General features: G+C 41.1%; 1 protein-coding gene and 1 long non-coding RNA gene across 4 annotated transcripts in view; one reads left to right on the plus strand and one right to left on the minus strand.

The window, feature by feature from the left end:
* Positions 1-15,439, plus strand: part of DDX31 (DEAD-box helicase 31) — a 91,385-nt gene that overhangs the window by 70,921 nt on the left and 5,025 nt on the right. The gene's annotated exons all lie outside the window — the stretch shown is intronic.
* On the minus strand, positions 929-13,592 carry LOC122743697. Its single transcript, XR_006355009.1, has 4 exons — positions 13,468-13,592; positions 9,328-9,421; positions 1,984-2,659; positions 929-1,669 (listed from the first exon to the last, which is right to left on the minus strand). It is a non-coding gene; the product is annotated as an uncharacterized LOC122743697 (long non-coding RNA).

Consider the following 15,439-nt stretch of genomic DNA (forward strand, 5'->3'; position numbering starts at 1 on the left):
TGGTTTCTCAAGTCTCTTCCATCCCTACCAGAGAGTCCATCTTTAGGTTTTCAAGTTGTCCAGAAATTTACATTAAACAGTTTTGCCCCTGCTACCGATCATAATTTCCCTCCAAAATCCACAGATGACAGGTAATCTTTGATTAGTTAATTAAAGCAAATTACAGTGGCATCGATATGGCTAGCTTTTCTGATGTATCTGTTCTTGGATTGTCCCTAACCCATGGGTAGGATTGCATCCTCACAACAAGAAGCATCTACTGCTAAGTGCCAGGGATACAAAAGCAAAAGTAAAACAGATTTTGTCCTCAAGGAGCTTACATTAGATAGGGATTTAAAAAAACAACAACACACCCACATTAGGTAATGTTGTGATATGGGAGTGGAGGGCGGGACAGAGAAACCAACCAACCAGCAGGAAAGGACTCATGAAGAAGGTAGTATTTAAGCTTTCTTGAATTGTTGGGGGTAGGGGGATGGGACAGGGGCAGGGAGAGAGCTTGTCATTGGCCCTGAGGCCAAAGAGGGTTCTCAAATGAACAATTGTTTTTTGCTTAGCCTGCTCCTCTTTCTGCTTTGCAATAACAAATACCATCTTTCCCAGAAGGCCCTCTGGGCATACCTAAGCAGAAGGCCATGATATCCCACATGTTGCAGCATAAATTTACTTATTTGTGTGGATGTTCACGTAAAACACTAAATATTCGTGTGTGTTGTTCACTCAAGAAGTTTTGACCCAGTTTTCTGCAGCCTGTTCCTGATACCTCATCAACCTTGACAATGCTTGGTTTTTCTGTGATGTAAACAGTAAAGAGATTTGAAAAATCAGACATGCTAAGGTTCATTAAATCTAACCTGAATAGGACTGGAATTTTGGACTCTTGGGTGTTTTATAAAATTCCTACTTTCTGTTAAGTTAAAATTTTAAATTCCTTGAATACTTTATTTTAAATTATATTAACATATTCTCATAGGAATATTAATACATTACATGTGCATTTATGTTGTTACAGTAACATATTCACAACTGAATTCCACTCCTGTTTCTATCACTTACTGCCTCATGACCTTGGGAAATTACTTAACCTCTCTGACAAACCTTAGTTTCCTCACCTGTAAAATAAAGGGATTATGGTCCTATGAAGAGGGTCCTTTAAATCCTAAGCACAGATACTTTATAAACGTTTTCTCTGCCAGTCAGCTTCTCCATTCCAGTGCAACAGTGGGAATATGGACCATGCTGTGGCAGCTCTGTTTCTCTCAAAGTAGCAGTGAAGGCCAGAGGTAGAGAGGGAGCAGGCACCTGCTACCACTCACCAATTGTCCTGGTCAGGTCTGACAATTTGCATTATTATATGATTGCCTTGCAAGAGAACTAAGACCTCTCCTAGGGGAGAAAAGGTGAACCCCCTCAGGTTTCCTCAACCCAGATGTTCATCTGTGTGCCAAGGATGCTAAACCGCCACGCATCAGAGTTAGGGCTGGGGATTTGGGGGGTCAGTTCATTTCAGATCTGCAGCAATGTCTCCAGCTTCATTGATTTTGAATGTGTGATTAAGCATCTGAGTTCAAGGGGGAAACATGCTCCCAAGCTGGGTGGCTCTTGGACAAACATTTATAACTCTGAACTCCATTTTTCCATCTTTAAAATGGGGACACTTGAAAATACCCTAGCAGAAGAAAGAAAGGAAAAAGAATACACACAAACACACACACAAATTATGACTGTTAATAGACACAATTTTGTTTCCAATTCTCACCTCCCTCACCACCACCACCACCACCTCCAACTTCAGTATTTTTAGTAAATGCATATTTTGGCAGCTGGCATGCATTTATTACTAGAAATTTTGTTAGTAAGCATTCATCCGTATAGCTGTGGTTCAGATTTTGATGTCTTCAGCTCCTCCCCAGATCCTGGAGAATAGGAGGGTGGGGGAGAGAGGGAGTTAGGAGGGGGAATTGGAGACTGCATTGTCCTTACCTTGAGAAGCCACCAGGGAGAGAACAATCCGCTGCCTCCTGCTTCAGTTGACCCTCACAAGCAGATGGGCAACAGGACTGGTATACCCCTGTGAGCAGGGGATTTAAGAGGGCTTTATTTAGGGAAGAATAGGCTGATTAGCTGATAAAGAGCATGTAAGATGGTATGGGGCGGTCTTTGATGTCTAGCGGGCTCAGCAGGGAGCCTCGTGGTGAGTGACAGCAGTGTGTCATAGGATTACTCAGCTCATGACAATGCAGCTCTCTGTTACTGCCTTGTCGCCACTCTGTTTCAGCTACTTTTTCCGTTGTTATGTGCTTCTTTTGAAGGCATTTCTTCTCCCCCTGCCCAGGACCCCCTCCTTGCCTTTATACCACAGACGGCCACTCTAGGATACAGTACGTAACTTTTTATTTGGGGGAAGTGTTGTCACTCCTGGGGTAAGAGTGACTTTGCAGCTAATCTGCACGTGCACCGTATAATTGTGGTCAGGGTGAGAGGCAGAGAAAACTTGACAGATTTTCTACACCTCAGTCAGGGCTCAAACAAATGCCAGTTTGCTCCTTTCTGAGGACTGGGCAGGGGGAAAAAAGTCTGCTAAACCCCACAAAGTAAGAAGAGTTACACTGTGGCAACATTTATTGTGCAGAGCTGAACCGTCTCTTCTGAAATCCATCTGTCGAGAAAGAGAATAGGATCCTTATTATTTTAAATGGGGGAACTAAAATAATAGCACTAAATACTCCAAACTATTCAGCTTTCCTCCTTATGGCTGTTTACTACCAGCACCAGTTGTCCTGGAGTCATTATATATTGTGTACAAACATCTGATATCTGTTCACCAGGCTGCAAACCAAATCCTCTCCTACTTCACCTGCCACGTAACAAACAAGGGCTCCCAAACCCATAGGGAAGAAGGGTGGAATTGTGTTGGGGAGGAGGAAATATGAATCAGAGGCAGCTTAGGAGGCCTCTGTTTTCACCAAATGACAAAGGGAACTTTTATTCTTTGGCACTTTTCTTCTACACTTCTTTCATTGAAAGAAGGAAGGAAGGAAGGAAGGAAGGAAGGAAGGAAGGAAGGAAGGAAGGAAGGAAGGAAGGAAGGAAGGAAGGAAGGAAGGAAGGAAGGAAGGAAGGAAGAAAGAAAGAAAGAAAGAAAGAAAGAAAGAAAGAAAGAAAGAAAGAAAGAAAGAAAGAAAGAAAGGAAGGAAGGAAGGAAGGAGAGCAACCCTGTCCCCCAAAGGATAGCCTACAAGCTAGGTGTCTGTCTGCCTCTTGGATCGTATATTCTGAAAGTAAACACTAATGCTTTTTACCCCCCCTTCCATTGCACACATAACCACAGTCATAGTCACAGAAACTCTGAAACCTGACACACAAACCTACCAAAACTCCAACCCCACACTTTATCAGATAGTCCATAATATCAGGAACATACTATATGGCCTCACAGTGACAGTCATCACTAACCAATGATCTCTCTTGGTGAAATGGATCTTTTATTTTATGCTGTGTAGAAATCAACACACACGTCTTTACTTAGAATGCTAGCACCAGAAACGAGGGCCTTGGTTTATTTGGGGGAGAAGATGACATAGATAAAATCCTGAAATTTACATTATTTCCCAAGTATCTGGTCAGTAAGAAACATTGAATAGGATATGCCTAAGAAGACAAACATAGCACTGGAAAGGAGCATGACTCTGTCAATTAAACACTAAGAAGAGTACTCTAACCAGTATGGCTTAAGATGTTGGTGTTGCCATCACAGCATAACTGGGTAATCTTACTCTTTTTAACTCTCTATATCTTGTAGATTACACCCCCATGCCCAAGTATGGTATTTTTTACACAGGGAGGTATGGCCCATGCAGCTGCCAAAAAGTATTTCTTGAGGTGATTGCTTCTTAAAACTTTATTCTATGGCTACCCTAGGTGTGGTTTCACCCTTGTCTTCTGCCATCTTATTTCTTGTTTTCATTGTCCTTGAGTCAGTTGGGTGCTAAAATACATGTGGTACATTTGACCAGTAAAGCAATCAGAATAATGGATTTAGCGTTGGAAGAGACCTTATAGGTCAACTAGTCCAACTCTCTCATTTTACAGATGAAGTAACTGAGGCTCAAGGAGATTGTGTCTTGCCTGGGGTCTCATATTCACATAGACATGTTCATTGCTGTAATTCTTCCAAACGTCGCCTGTTTGTACTATCTGAATAATATAGCATTCTTATAAAAATGAAATTTTATTATTTTCAAGTTGTTATGTATAAAAGTCAAGATGTTGCCAAATTGTAACAATAATTATGTAGTTTACCTAAACCTGCAAGCTCATCACAAACATAAGGCCAGCACTCAAAAAGCCTTAAAAAAAATTCTTCCTGGATATTTTTGTTCCAGATTATAATATGCTGACACTGAGGATAAAGTGAAGAGTTGGAGGGTGCAAAGGGGTACTGCCTTGGTTATTGCCACTGTATCCAAACAGCCAGACACCTACGTGTGCTTCAGAGGAGCATCAAAGCACTCCCTCCCTCGAGTATTAGTGCTTCTCGAGTTCTTTAAAATTAGTTTGGTCTGTAATGTAACTGTTCTGGACATTTTTCACTTTTTTTTTATGCTCTCACAAAACCATTTTTTCATAGAAAACTTACCTTCAAAAATTTCAATTAGGTCCCTCCCCAAACTATAACAATTATAAATTAGTGAACTCCAAATTCATGATATTTTGATACATTTGAAAGCTCCAAACTCTGAAGTTATACCTCCCCCCTCCCCCCTGCTCCCTCCCCAGCCTTTGGTGTGAATGTAATTCATTGTTCAGTTAGACAAACATTTCTTGAGAGCTTACTTGAACCTTCCTTGGAAGAGTTATAGCCCATTGTCCATTCCTTCCAACCCCATATAAATTCTGCCATTTTGGAGAAGGGTGGCACTATTTTTGTCTCTCTTTTTGAATTGACTAGAAGAGAATTGTAGTTTTTGCATTGACTACAAGAGTCAACAAAAGGGGATAGAGCTGAAGGTGTCTTAACTAGCCACCTTTTAACACCTTTGAACTTTACTTATTAGCAACAACCTTGAAAACCCCAAACCAGCTCCCAAAAAGACCAGCATTGAGAAACTGCAGCTGTAGCTCCCTGTAAAGCAGTAATCTAATCATTGGGAGCAGCTTGCCTGCCAATTTTTATGTGGCATTTACAACCTCCTTAATATCACTTAATTAGCTGAAGGAAAACTTGGAATCTTGCCCACTGAAAAATTTTTCTCGGTTTAGTTGGTCTACTCATCATTCTATAAAAAAGACGAATCGGGCCAAATGTGATATCAGAAAATGAACAAAGCCACAGTCTCTGAGATCCTCATATACATGGGTGGGGTGGTGGCAGAACCAGGATGGATGACCAAATAGTAATATAGGGAGATGTGTTAACCAGTGGTGCATGAAAAGCCAAAGCAATCAATCATCTAAAATTTGGAAAATTGGTGTATAGACTATGTAGCCATAGCACTTGCTCTTTAGCAAGGTTAGCTATTGTTCAGTATCTATTCTCTTCTACCCAAAGGACAAACAAGTACTAACATATGGTTTTAATCCAAGAAAATGAAGACCAAGAAGAAGCAAGTCACTTCTCTAAGGTCATGAATCAGATATAGAAAAAGGACTTGAGACTTCCTCATCTTCTACTTTAATGATTATGTCACAGTCACATTAGATTAGTCACAATCACATTAGAAATCCATGCCAACTGTCATATTCTGTATTCTAGGAGCCTGAAGTCTGTACTAACTTGGAGGGAATTATAGATTCCTTGGGCTAGAAAGAAAGAAGTCATCTAGTCCATCCCCAAACTTCTAGATAGGACAAATTATTCCCAAAAATGGGAGATTCTGGCAACTCTTAACTTTTTCCTTTGGGCATGACCCAACCCAAACTCCAAATACCCCCTTGAAACAATATATTACCTATATTATACAGTATATAACAATGTATAACTTTCTGGCAACTCTTGTCATGCTTAAGAACTTCAGCATACATATTGACTCTCAAACACCTTAACCACTCAGTTTCTCAACCAACTTAGCTCCCATGATCGATTCCATCCTGCCTCAGCCACACATTAAAATGGGCATGCCCTTGATCTTGTCATCACCCACAAATGCATCTCCACTGTGTTCAAGAAATCTTAAGTTCCGTTTTCTGACCATAGTCTACCTATTGACTTTCCACCTCACCTCCTGTCTTCCTATACCAAACCCTACTCTTCTTCCACACCATTACTTCCAGTTCCTCAACCACTCAGTTTTCTCCTAGGTCATCTCCCTAGCACTCTCTCTTTTCTCTATCTTGACTCCTTGGTGAACCAGTTCAATTCTACACTGCTGTCCTCTCCAGTCACTTTATCATATCACCAATTACATCTAACCAAGCTTCAACCCTGGGTGACTTTCACCATCCTCTGTCCTTACTCCTATATGCATGCTGCTGAACAAAAGTGGCAAAAACCAATGAACCATTCTGACTGGGTCCATTACAAATTTATGTTATACAACCTCAATTGGACCCTCACTGCTCCTAGATAATTCTTCTGCACCTCCTGTATCAACTCATCCCACTCACCATGGTGGCTCTTGAAAACCTTTTCATCCTTCAAACTTCCATGGTACCCTTGGTGCCCCTTTCTCTCACCCACTCAGCCGAGAACCTTGCCTCGTGTTTTCCAGAAGAAAATTGAGACCATTTGCTGGAAGCTTTCTCTGTTCCCTTCTTCCTCATTTCATATCACTCATACCTTCTGCCACTATTTTCTTCTGCATCCCCATCTCACATGAAGAGGTGGCCTTATTTCTTACCAAGGCTAACCCCTCTACCTGCACAAGTGATCCCATAATATCCCATTCCAACTCCAACATATTTCCCTGTCTGTCATCTCTACTCTATCACTTATTTTCTGTCTCTTCCAACTGGTGCTTCCCCTACAAACATGTTCATGTGTCTTCCACCCTGAAAAAGCTCACTTGATCTTTCTATCCCCACCATCATTTTTCCAGTTGTAGCTAAACTCAAAAAGGCTGTCTACAATAGGTGCCTCCACTTTCTCTCCTCTCCCTCTCTTAGCGCTGTATAACCCGACTGCCAACCTCATAATTCCATCAAAACCACTCCAAAATGAATAATGATCTCTTAATTGCCAAATCCAATGGTCTTTCCTCAATCTTCATTCTCTTCAACCTCTCTTCAGCCTTTGCCCATCAATTACCTTCTCTTTGATGCTATCTTCTCTCTAGGTTTTTGGGACACCACTCTCTCCTGGTTTTCCAAGGGATACTTGTTCCACAAACAAGACACTCCATGTCTTTGCTCTGGGCATTTCCTCTGGCTGTCCTCCCATGCCCAGAATGTTCTTCCTCCTTGACTCCACCTACTGACTTTCCTGGCTTCCTTTAAGTCTCAACTAAAATCTCATCTCTATAGGAAGTCTTTCCCAACATCTCTTAATTCTAGTGCCTTCTTTATTAATTATTTCCTATTTATCCTGTTATATAGTTTGTATATATTTGTTTGTCTCTTCCCCCCCCCCCATAAGATTGTAAGCTTCCTGAAAGCAGGAAATGTCTTTTTGCCTCTTTGTATCTTCACACTTCATGCAGTACCTACCACATAGTAGGTGCTTAATAAATTTTTATTGACTATTGACATTGTGGCATAAGAGGAGGAGTCCTAGAATGGGCTAAGTTCTAGTCCTAGCTCAGCTGCTAATTAGCTCTATGATCTTTAGGATTTTCAGTTAGCTCCTCTGGGACTCAGTTTCTTAACTAAAAAAGAGGAGATTGGTCTAGAAGATCTCTAAAGACTCTTTCAACTCTGACATTCTGTGAATCCTTAAAAATGAGAACTACAGCCTTCCCTTATTAGAATGAAATTACATGTGGTCTAATTACTTGCAATCTTTCATGAATTCGGGCTGTCTTTGTAAATAATGGTAATTAGAATGTATGTGGTAACTTTTTCCCCCAGAGCTCAAAGCTAAATGGAGAAACTGAGATACAAAGGCAGTGACTTTTCCAAGGTCATATAGCCAGTGGTAGGCCTTGGGCTCAAAGTCCCGAGTGCGGGTCTAACCATGAGGACAGAGATCTTCACCATTCATAATCCTGATGGTTGTAGACTAGCTAAGCAATGTCCATGTTGTGGTTGCCACTGACAGGCCTAAGATATAGGCAAAAAAGAAGGAAAGAGGGAGAGGGAAATGATAGGAAAGAAGAGTAGAAATTGGAAGAAGAGAGTGAAAGAAAAAGGAAAGGAATGGGTACCAAGGATGGAGAGTGCTGACAGGGTACCACAGGGATAAAGGGGATAAAGCATACTAATGATTGTAACACAGAATATTATATAAGGGCATCAAAGTATTCTGTAACAAAGTGCCAGGGAAAGTTTTGGATGGGGAAGGTCACTATTTATGCAGAAGATAAGGGAAGGTTTCATGAAGAAAATGCCATTAAAGCTCAGATTTAAAGAATGGATGCGGGCTAACAAGGGCTGGGAAAAGGTGAACATTTCACTCAGGACTGATGGCATAAGAAAAGGCAGGAAGGCAAGAAAGCAGTTTGGGGGACAAAGAGTATCCAGTTTGGTTCATAAAGTACATGGGATGGAAGTAAATAAAGGCTGGATAAGTAGGGGGGTGCCAGAGGGTGGAAGCCTTTTAATACCGGGCCAAAATGTCTGAATTTTATTTGATAATTCTTTTAACAGTACAATGACCAGATTGATGGATAATAAATATTCTAGTAGCAGTATGAAGGATGAGCTAAACAAGGTAGAGTGGAGGGGAAGGTGCCATAGACTGCTTCCCTTCCAATAACTTCTCCTTCCTCTTGTTGTAAAGAAAAAGGTCTGGTACCCATCCTACTGGGTGGCTGTATTCATTACCTCAAGTCCCATGTGTAAATTTCAGGAGTGTCTGATGAGGAGCAAAATGGGCAGTAGGGAACATCAACAGGCGTGAGATTCCATTGCTCAGCACAAGAGAGGAAGAGCATTCAGAAGGGCATCCACACCCCCTGCTGATGGACCAGCTTGTCAGAGCAGCTGGCTCTGTTTCTCTGACCTCCTAAATGGAGGCAGTAAACCAGACCCTCGTAATTAGATATGGATAGATATGTTCTGATACATCATCATCCCCCTTAGCAGGGCAGGAGCAAGCCCCCAGATGGAAGGTCAGAACACTTGACCTTAGTGACAAGGCCAAGAAAAAGCAATAGGAGCCACTGGTAGCTAGAAAATCAACATAACTGTGGCAGGAGTAAAGGATTGTGGGTGTTGTTGTACCATGCTTACCACTTTCCTTTGGCTCTTGTCATCTGTAGTCGTTGTCGTCAATGTCATCATCATCGTCGTTGTCATCGTCATTGTCGTCATCTGCACTTTTGGACTCCAATGTAAGAACCAAAATGTGACATTCTGTGTTTTTTAAATCTGCTACAAATTATATCTATGAAACATGTATGCTGACAATAGGATCTTTGTTGCCTAAACTAGAACTAGAAATGAGAAGACCGCATTTGGTCAGATTTGTTTTTTCTAGCATTACATTAGCCCTAGCTGGGTTCTGGTTCAAACTAAAATTTTATCTCTTAAGGGCATTTTCTCCAGTGGGGAGCTGAGTATTTCTCCATTTGCAAGACGATGCAAATCTAGTTTCCTTTTTCCTGTGTTCTCCCTATAGTCTGGTGCTGCTGGGCCCCTGTTCTTTAGAGCAGTGGTTTAATTATAGGTGTGCTCATGTAGCCTTTTACATTTGGCCTCTTGCTCCTATCACTTGGTTTTTTTCCAGCTGACACCAAGCAATTACCAGCTTTCTGCCTTCTCACTGAACAAACACACCTTCATCCCCACCCTGCTAATGAGGCGATTAGAGGGATTTCACAGTGACCCTTAGCTTCCTCCACACCTGGGTCACCTGCAGACAGCAGGAACCACATGGTGTGCTTTCAGACAAGCAGCCAGGGCTGACAACAAAGAACAGGAACCCAACCAGCCTCTCTTGGGGGTGATGCCAGAGACTGTCAGATACACTGTGGCAGCCCTTGAAACTTTGGACTGCCTGCATTGAAGTCCTGGAATTGGAAGAAGGCAGAAAGTACAATTCAAATCAATGACAGATACCAGTTGAGGGTAGATGCAACAGATTATTCACCTTTTCACCAAACCTTCTAATTCTTGAGGTCTTGAATTATAGGAAAATGAATACAAGGCAACACCTATTCACTCACACACACACACACACACAGAGACATGTGTATGTATGTATACCCCAAGAAGGAGAAACCTTTGCTAAGTCATAAACTGACTTTCTCTACAGTCATCCCAGACCTATACCCCCAAACCACTTGTGTAGTCATGCTCTTTTTCTTCCCCAATGAACAACCAATCACTAATTCCTTTTCTGCTTCAGGAAAGTGTATGTCCTTGGCTACTCAGCAATTTCTTCACTCGTATAGTGACAAAAAAAACCTCTCTCTCTCTCTGTTACTACCCACCTCCCAGAGTTGCGGGGAGGAAGGCACTTTGTAAGCTATAAAGTATTCTAGAAATGAAAGCTTTGATTGTTATTTGTTATGACCTATACAGTTCCAGTTAGTTTATGTCAGGCTCTTGTCATTTCTTATTCTGAAGCATTCGAGTTCCTTTGCATTTTGTTCTCATCCTGGAACTGATGCTGCCATGTTTCAACCCAATGCATTGGACCTGACAGTCCATGATATGAGGTGGTGTCTTAACCATTTGTGGGCACTAGATTGTAAGTTCCTTGGCAGAATGGACCATATCTTATTTATCTTTGCCTCCCAGTGCTTAGGACAGAGTCTTGCACAGAGTAGGCATATAATAAATATTATTTCAATTTACTGCTCCACAGAAAGGATGTCATTTGGGAATGCCAACCTTTCCAGCTCTTTGGGCCCTTTTGTAGATTGGGTATAGAATCTCTTGGTCCCTTTGGGAAGCTACTTCAAAATAATCATTAAGGAAAAGAAGTTTTTGAGATATGTGAAGTATTTCTATAATAAGGCATGTTGATAACTTATTCTCCATATCCAGAAAGGAATGAAAGGGAGTTAGATTTAAAGAGACATTTTGGTTGGTTGGTTGGTTGGTTGGTTGGATACAGGGAAAAACTTGAATTTGATTGTCAGGGTCACCAAATACTAGAATGGGCTATGAAGGGAGACTGTAGAATGTCTATTTCTGAAGTTTTTCATGACAAATTACAGTTATCATCTTGAATTATATAACTCTGGACTTGCCTAAAGGCAGAGAGCTGGACCGATTCATTTCTCTAGGCTACTTTTGTTCTAGATTCTGTGAGCTAGAAGCTGATGATGAAGCTTGAATTGCATATGAATTGACTGCTTCTAATTAGGTTAGAACTCCTTAGGCAATTGCATTAGAAGTCATTTAAGGTATAATAAAAGTATCTTTGACCACATGTTAACATTAAGCTTGTTCTTGGAATGCAGAACTAAGATCAATGCCTAGCAAGTGGAAGGGAGGATGATATCAGTTCTATTGAAGGGAAAACTTCTTAACAATTAGATCAGACCAGTAATGGAAGGGGCAGAATCAGTGAATTCCATGTCAGAGGAGATCTTAAAGCAGAAGTAAAAAGATCATTTACTTGTAGGGATGTTGAAGAGGGGATTCTTGATTGGATGGGAATGGGAATATATGCTCTTTGAGGACCTTCCCAACTTTAAGATTCTGTAAGAATAGAAGGGAGTCTCTCCATTAAACTAATCAATTCTACCCAATTCAACATGTGGGAGATAAAGCTTGTAATATGGACCTCAGCAAAATAATAATCTTTTCTTTGTCCACAAAGAATCAGCTACAAATTTCTGTATGTATTGAATTTCTTCATTGGCATTTAGCTGTGAAAACACGCTCATTCAATAAATACATATTTAGTGCATGTTATGTAGAAGTTGTTGTTATTCAGTCATGTCTGACTTTTCATTACCCCTTGGACCATAGCATGACAATACTGTCCATGGGGTTTTCTTGGCAAAGATACTGGAGTGGTTTGCTATTTCCTTCTCCAGCAGATTCAGACAAACGGAGATTAAGTGACTTGTCTAGGATTACACAGCTAGTGAGTGTCTGAGGCTGGATTTGAACTAAAGTCTTCCTGACTCCAATCCCAGTGCTCTACCCACTGAGCCATGTAGCCTCTATGTAATAATAGCAAGGAAGAAAGGAAACTTTCAGGGGGTAGCTAGGTGGCGCAGTGGATAAAGCACCAGCCCTGGATTCAGGAGGACCTGAGTTCAAATGCGGCCTCAGACACTTGACACTTACTAGCTGTGTGACCCTGGGCAAGTCACTTAACCCTCATTGCCTTGGGGGAAAAAAAGTCTCAACCTAAACCTAAAGAAAGGAAACTTTCTTCAGACACTGCTAAGTGCTTTACAAATATTATCTCATTTGATCAGATTCTGATGAACATAAGGCTGTCATATTTCTTTTTTTTTTTTTATGCGGGGCAATGGAGGTTAAGTGACTTGCCCAGGGTCACACAGCTAGTAAGTGTCAAGTGTCTGAGGCCGCATTTGAACTCCTGAATGCAGGGCCGGTGCTTTATCCACTGCGCCACCAGCTGCCCCCAGGCTGTCATATTTCTAAATCTAGAACTGACTGTGCTTTAGTGTTTAGCACCATTGCCACACCCTCATCACCTACTTCCTCTTCCCTCCCAAATCCTGGGGCAGTTTCTAAGTATCTGCACTTCTGTTTGGTGCTGAGATAAGCATTTGAATACATTGGAATCTGCTCAAAGATTAGAATTTGGAGAGGACTGACAGTAACTTAAACATTTATATAAATAGTAAATGACTAAATGGCAGCTGAGACTAGAATCCAGTTCTACTTCTCAGTCTCATTATATTGCCATTGTATCCCTTAACTCAAAGCTTATTAAGGCTACTATCCTTCATATAATTCTCCTGTAGGTAATCACCTTCATTCAATTAAACAAATATTTACTGAATACTTGCTATGTGCCTCTCACACTGTGCTATTCCTTGAACCAGGTCTTAGAATTTTCCTCGATTCCTTTGCAGCTCCTTATGCTGTGGTGTTAGAGTAAAGTCAATTTTTTTATGTCTGTCCTTGGGTCTACAGGCTAGTCCTCCAAGATTTAGCAGCAGTGCTTGATGTCTGTGCAGGGTACACCAACAAAATAGGGATTTTTCTGAAGTACCAGTCATTTTTCCAAAAGGCCAGGTTTTATTTAGTTCAAGCTGATCAAAAAGGCAGCCTACTGGTATGCCAGGAACTCAGCCCACTCTATATCCATGCCAAAATAGAACCCAAAGGTTAAGAAGTCCCTATAGATAATCTCCTTTTGATGACTATAAAGATTTGATAATATGATCCACTTCAGGAGGCTAAATTATCATCCCACACTGGCAGAATCTTTACCTGAACTACTTTGTTGCACCAGAGGGACCGCTTGTCAAATTCTCCCTGGAGTTGTTTGTTGCTCTTCCTGTCATCGGAGAGCCACCAGAATTCTGTTCAAACGGTGCTGTCTTTTCTTCTTCCCTAAGAGCCAGGGAGGGCAGAGAAATTTCTCAATCATTGCCATCTCATCTAAAGTCATTGCCACTTCTCCCCTGATCACACTTGAAACCAGGGTTTTTCCATCCCGTTTTGGGGTATATTTTCACTTGGAATTCCTTTGGGTCTATCTGTGGCCCTGGATAGTTTGTTTACAAGGTAGATCTTTCAGACTTGAGAAAATGCATTTTACCAGACTTCAGTAGACTGAGGCATCCAAAGGGGTGTGTGTGTGTGTGTGTGTGTGTGTGTGTGTGTGTGTGTGTGTGTGTGTGTGTGTGTATTTTGTAAAGAGGAGGCAAAGAAGTTTTAAAAAAGAAAACCCAACAGAATACCAAAATACAACTCAGTTTACTAAGAACCAATTAAAGCATTTTTAGCATCACATTTAGTTCAAAGTTCAAATTAAGTCAACAGATATTAAGCACTTAATGTCTGCAGAGTTGTAGTAGGTATGGGGATGGGTGGGAATACAAAGTTTACATAAGATATGGTCCCTGCCCTCAAACAGCTTATAGTCTAATAAGGAATATAAATATTTATATAAACTACTTTGCAAATTTTAAAACACTTTGTATATGTTAGTAATTTTTTTCTCAGTCGTTTTCAGTTGTGTCTGACTCCTTATGACCCTATTAGGGGTTTTCTTGGCTAAGATACTGAAGTAGTTTGCCATTTCCTTCTCCAGCTCATTTGAGAGATGAGGAAACTGAGGCAAACAGGGGTATGTGACTTGCCCAGGGTCGCACAGCTAGTAAGTATCTGAAGCTGGGTTTGAACTCACTAAGAAAAATCTAAGAGAGCCAGGCCTGGCGCCACCTAGCTGCTTCCAGAGTTATTATTAGAGCTTAGTATGTTGATGTGCAAACTGAGCTGAGATTTTACTTTATCAGTGGTACAGATAACATTTGTCCTTCTTGATGAACGCCAGTCCAACCCAATAACTTTGGGTAGATTTGCTCATCTTTCACTGTAATTAGATAAACGAATCTGTTTGCTGGTAACTATGGGATTACTCTTTCGGTGACTAGAGGTCCAGGGCAGTGGTGAGAGGGGGACTTTGGCAAAAACTGGGAAGACTGCAGGTTGGCACTGGAGAAGATTGAGGCCTCAAGTTGCCAGGGTATGTTTAGATTTAGAATTTCCCATTTTCCTACCTGACTTTTGCCTTGTTACCCGGGCTGGGCCTGCATACCAGAGAAGAAGCAGAGAACTAGCTTGGTCACTGAATGAGGGCCCCATTTGGACTTCTTGAATGCTTAAAAAAAATCCAAATCCCCTTCAAAGCTTCTCTTCAACAAAAGCAGAGAAACCAAAGCCATAGACTGAAAAACTGAACACCTGCTCACTCTGTGGAGCATAAGGATCCTCAGAGTAGTGACCTGGCACATTTTTCTACCAGGTCTGTAGAGGAATTAGGATTTGCTGGTGGTGGACTATGCCTTGGCTGGAAATAAAATTGTAAAATGCCTGGAAAATGTTTCAGTTGTCAACTTAAGTAGAGCAGGACCATCTCCAAGACCTGATTTCTATAGCATCTCATTTTCTGCACTGTGGACTTGGGAATGTTGAGCAAATACTCTTTGAGAACAGTTTTGTGTATCTTCTGTCGGTTAGCATCCAGTGCCCCAGAACCCTACCATATAGCATACACCCCTGTTATTACTGATGAATTCATATATATCTTGGATACTGATAAGATAGGAATTCATTATAGGATCATAGATTTTGAGCTGAAAGGGGCATTTGAGATTATCTTGTCTGATCTCATTTTGTAGATGAGGAAAACTAAAGGTAAAATAGATTAAGTGATTTCCCTGAAGTTACATGAGGG

Source organism: Dromiciops gliroides, chromosome 2 (assembly GCF_019393635.1).
Source record: "Dromiciops gliroides isolate mDroGli1 chromosome 2, mDroGli1.pri, whole genome shotgun sequence".
Classification (NCBI taxonomy): domain Eukaryota; kingdom Metazoa; phylum Chordata; class Mammalia; order Microbiotheria; family Microbiotheriidae; genus Dromiciops; species Dromiciops gliroides.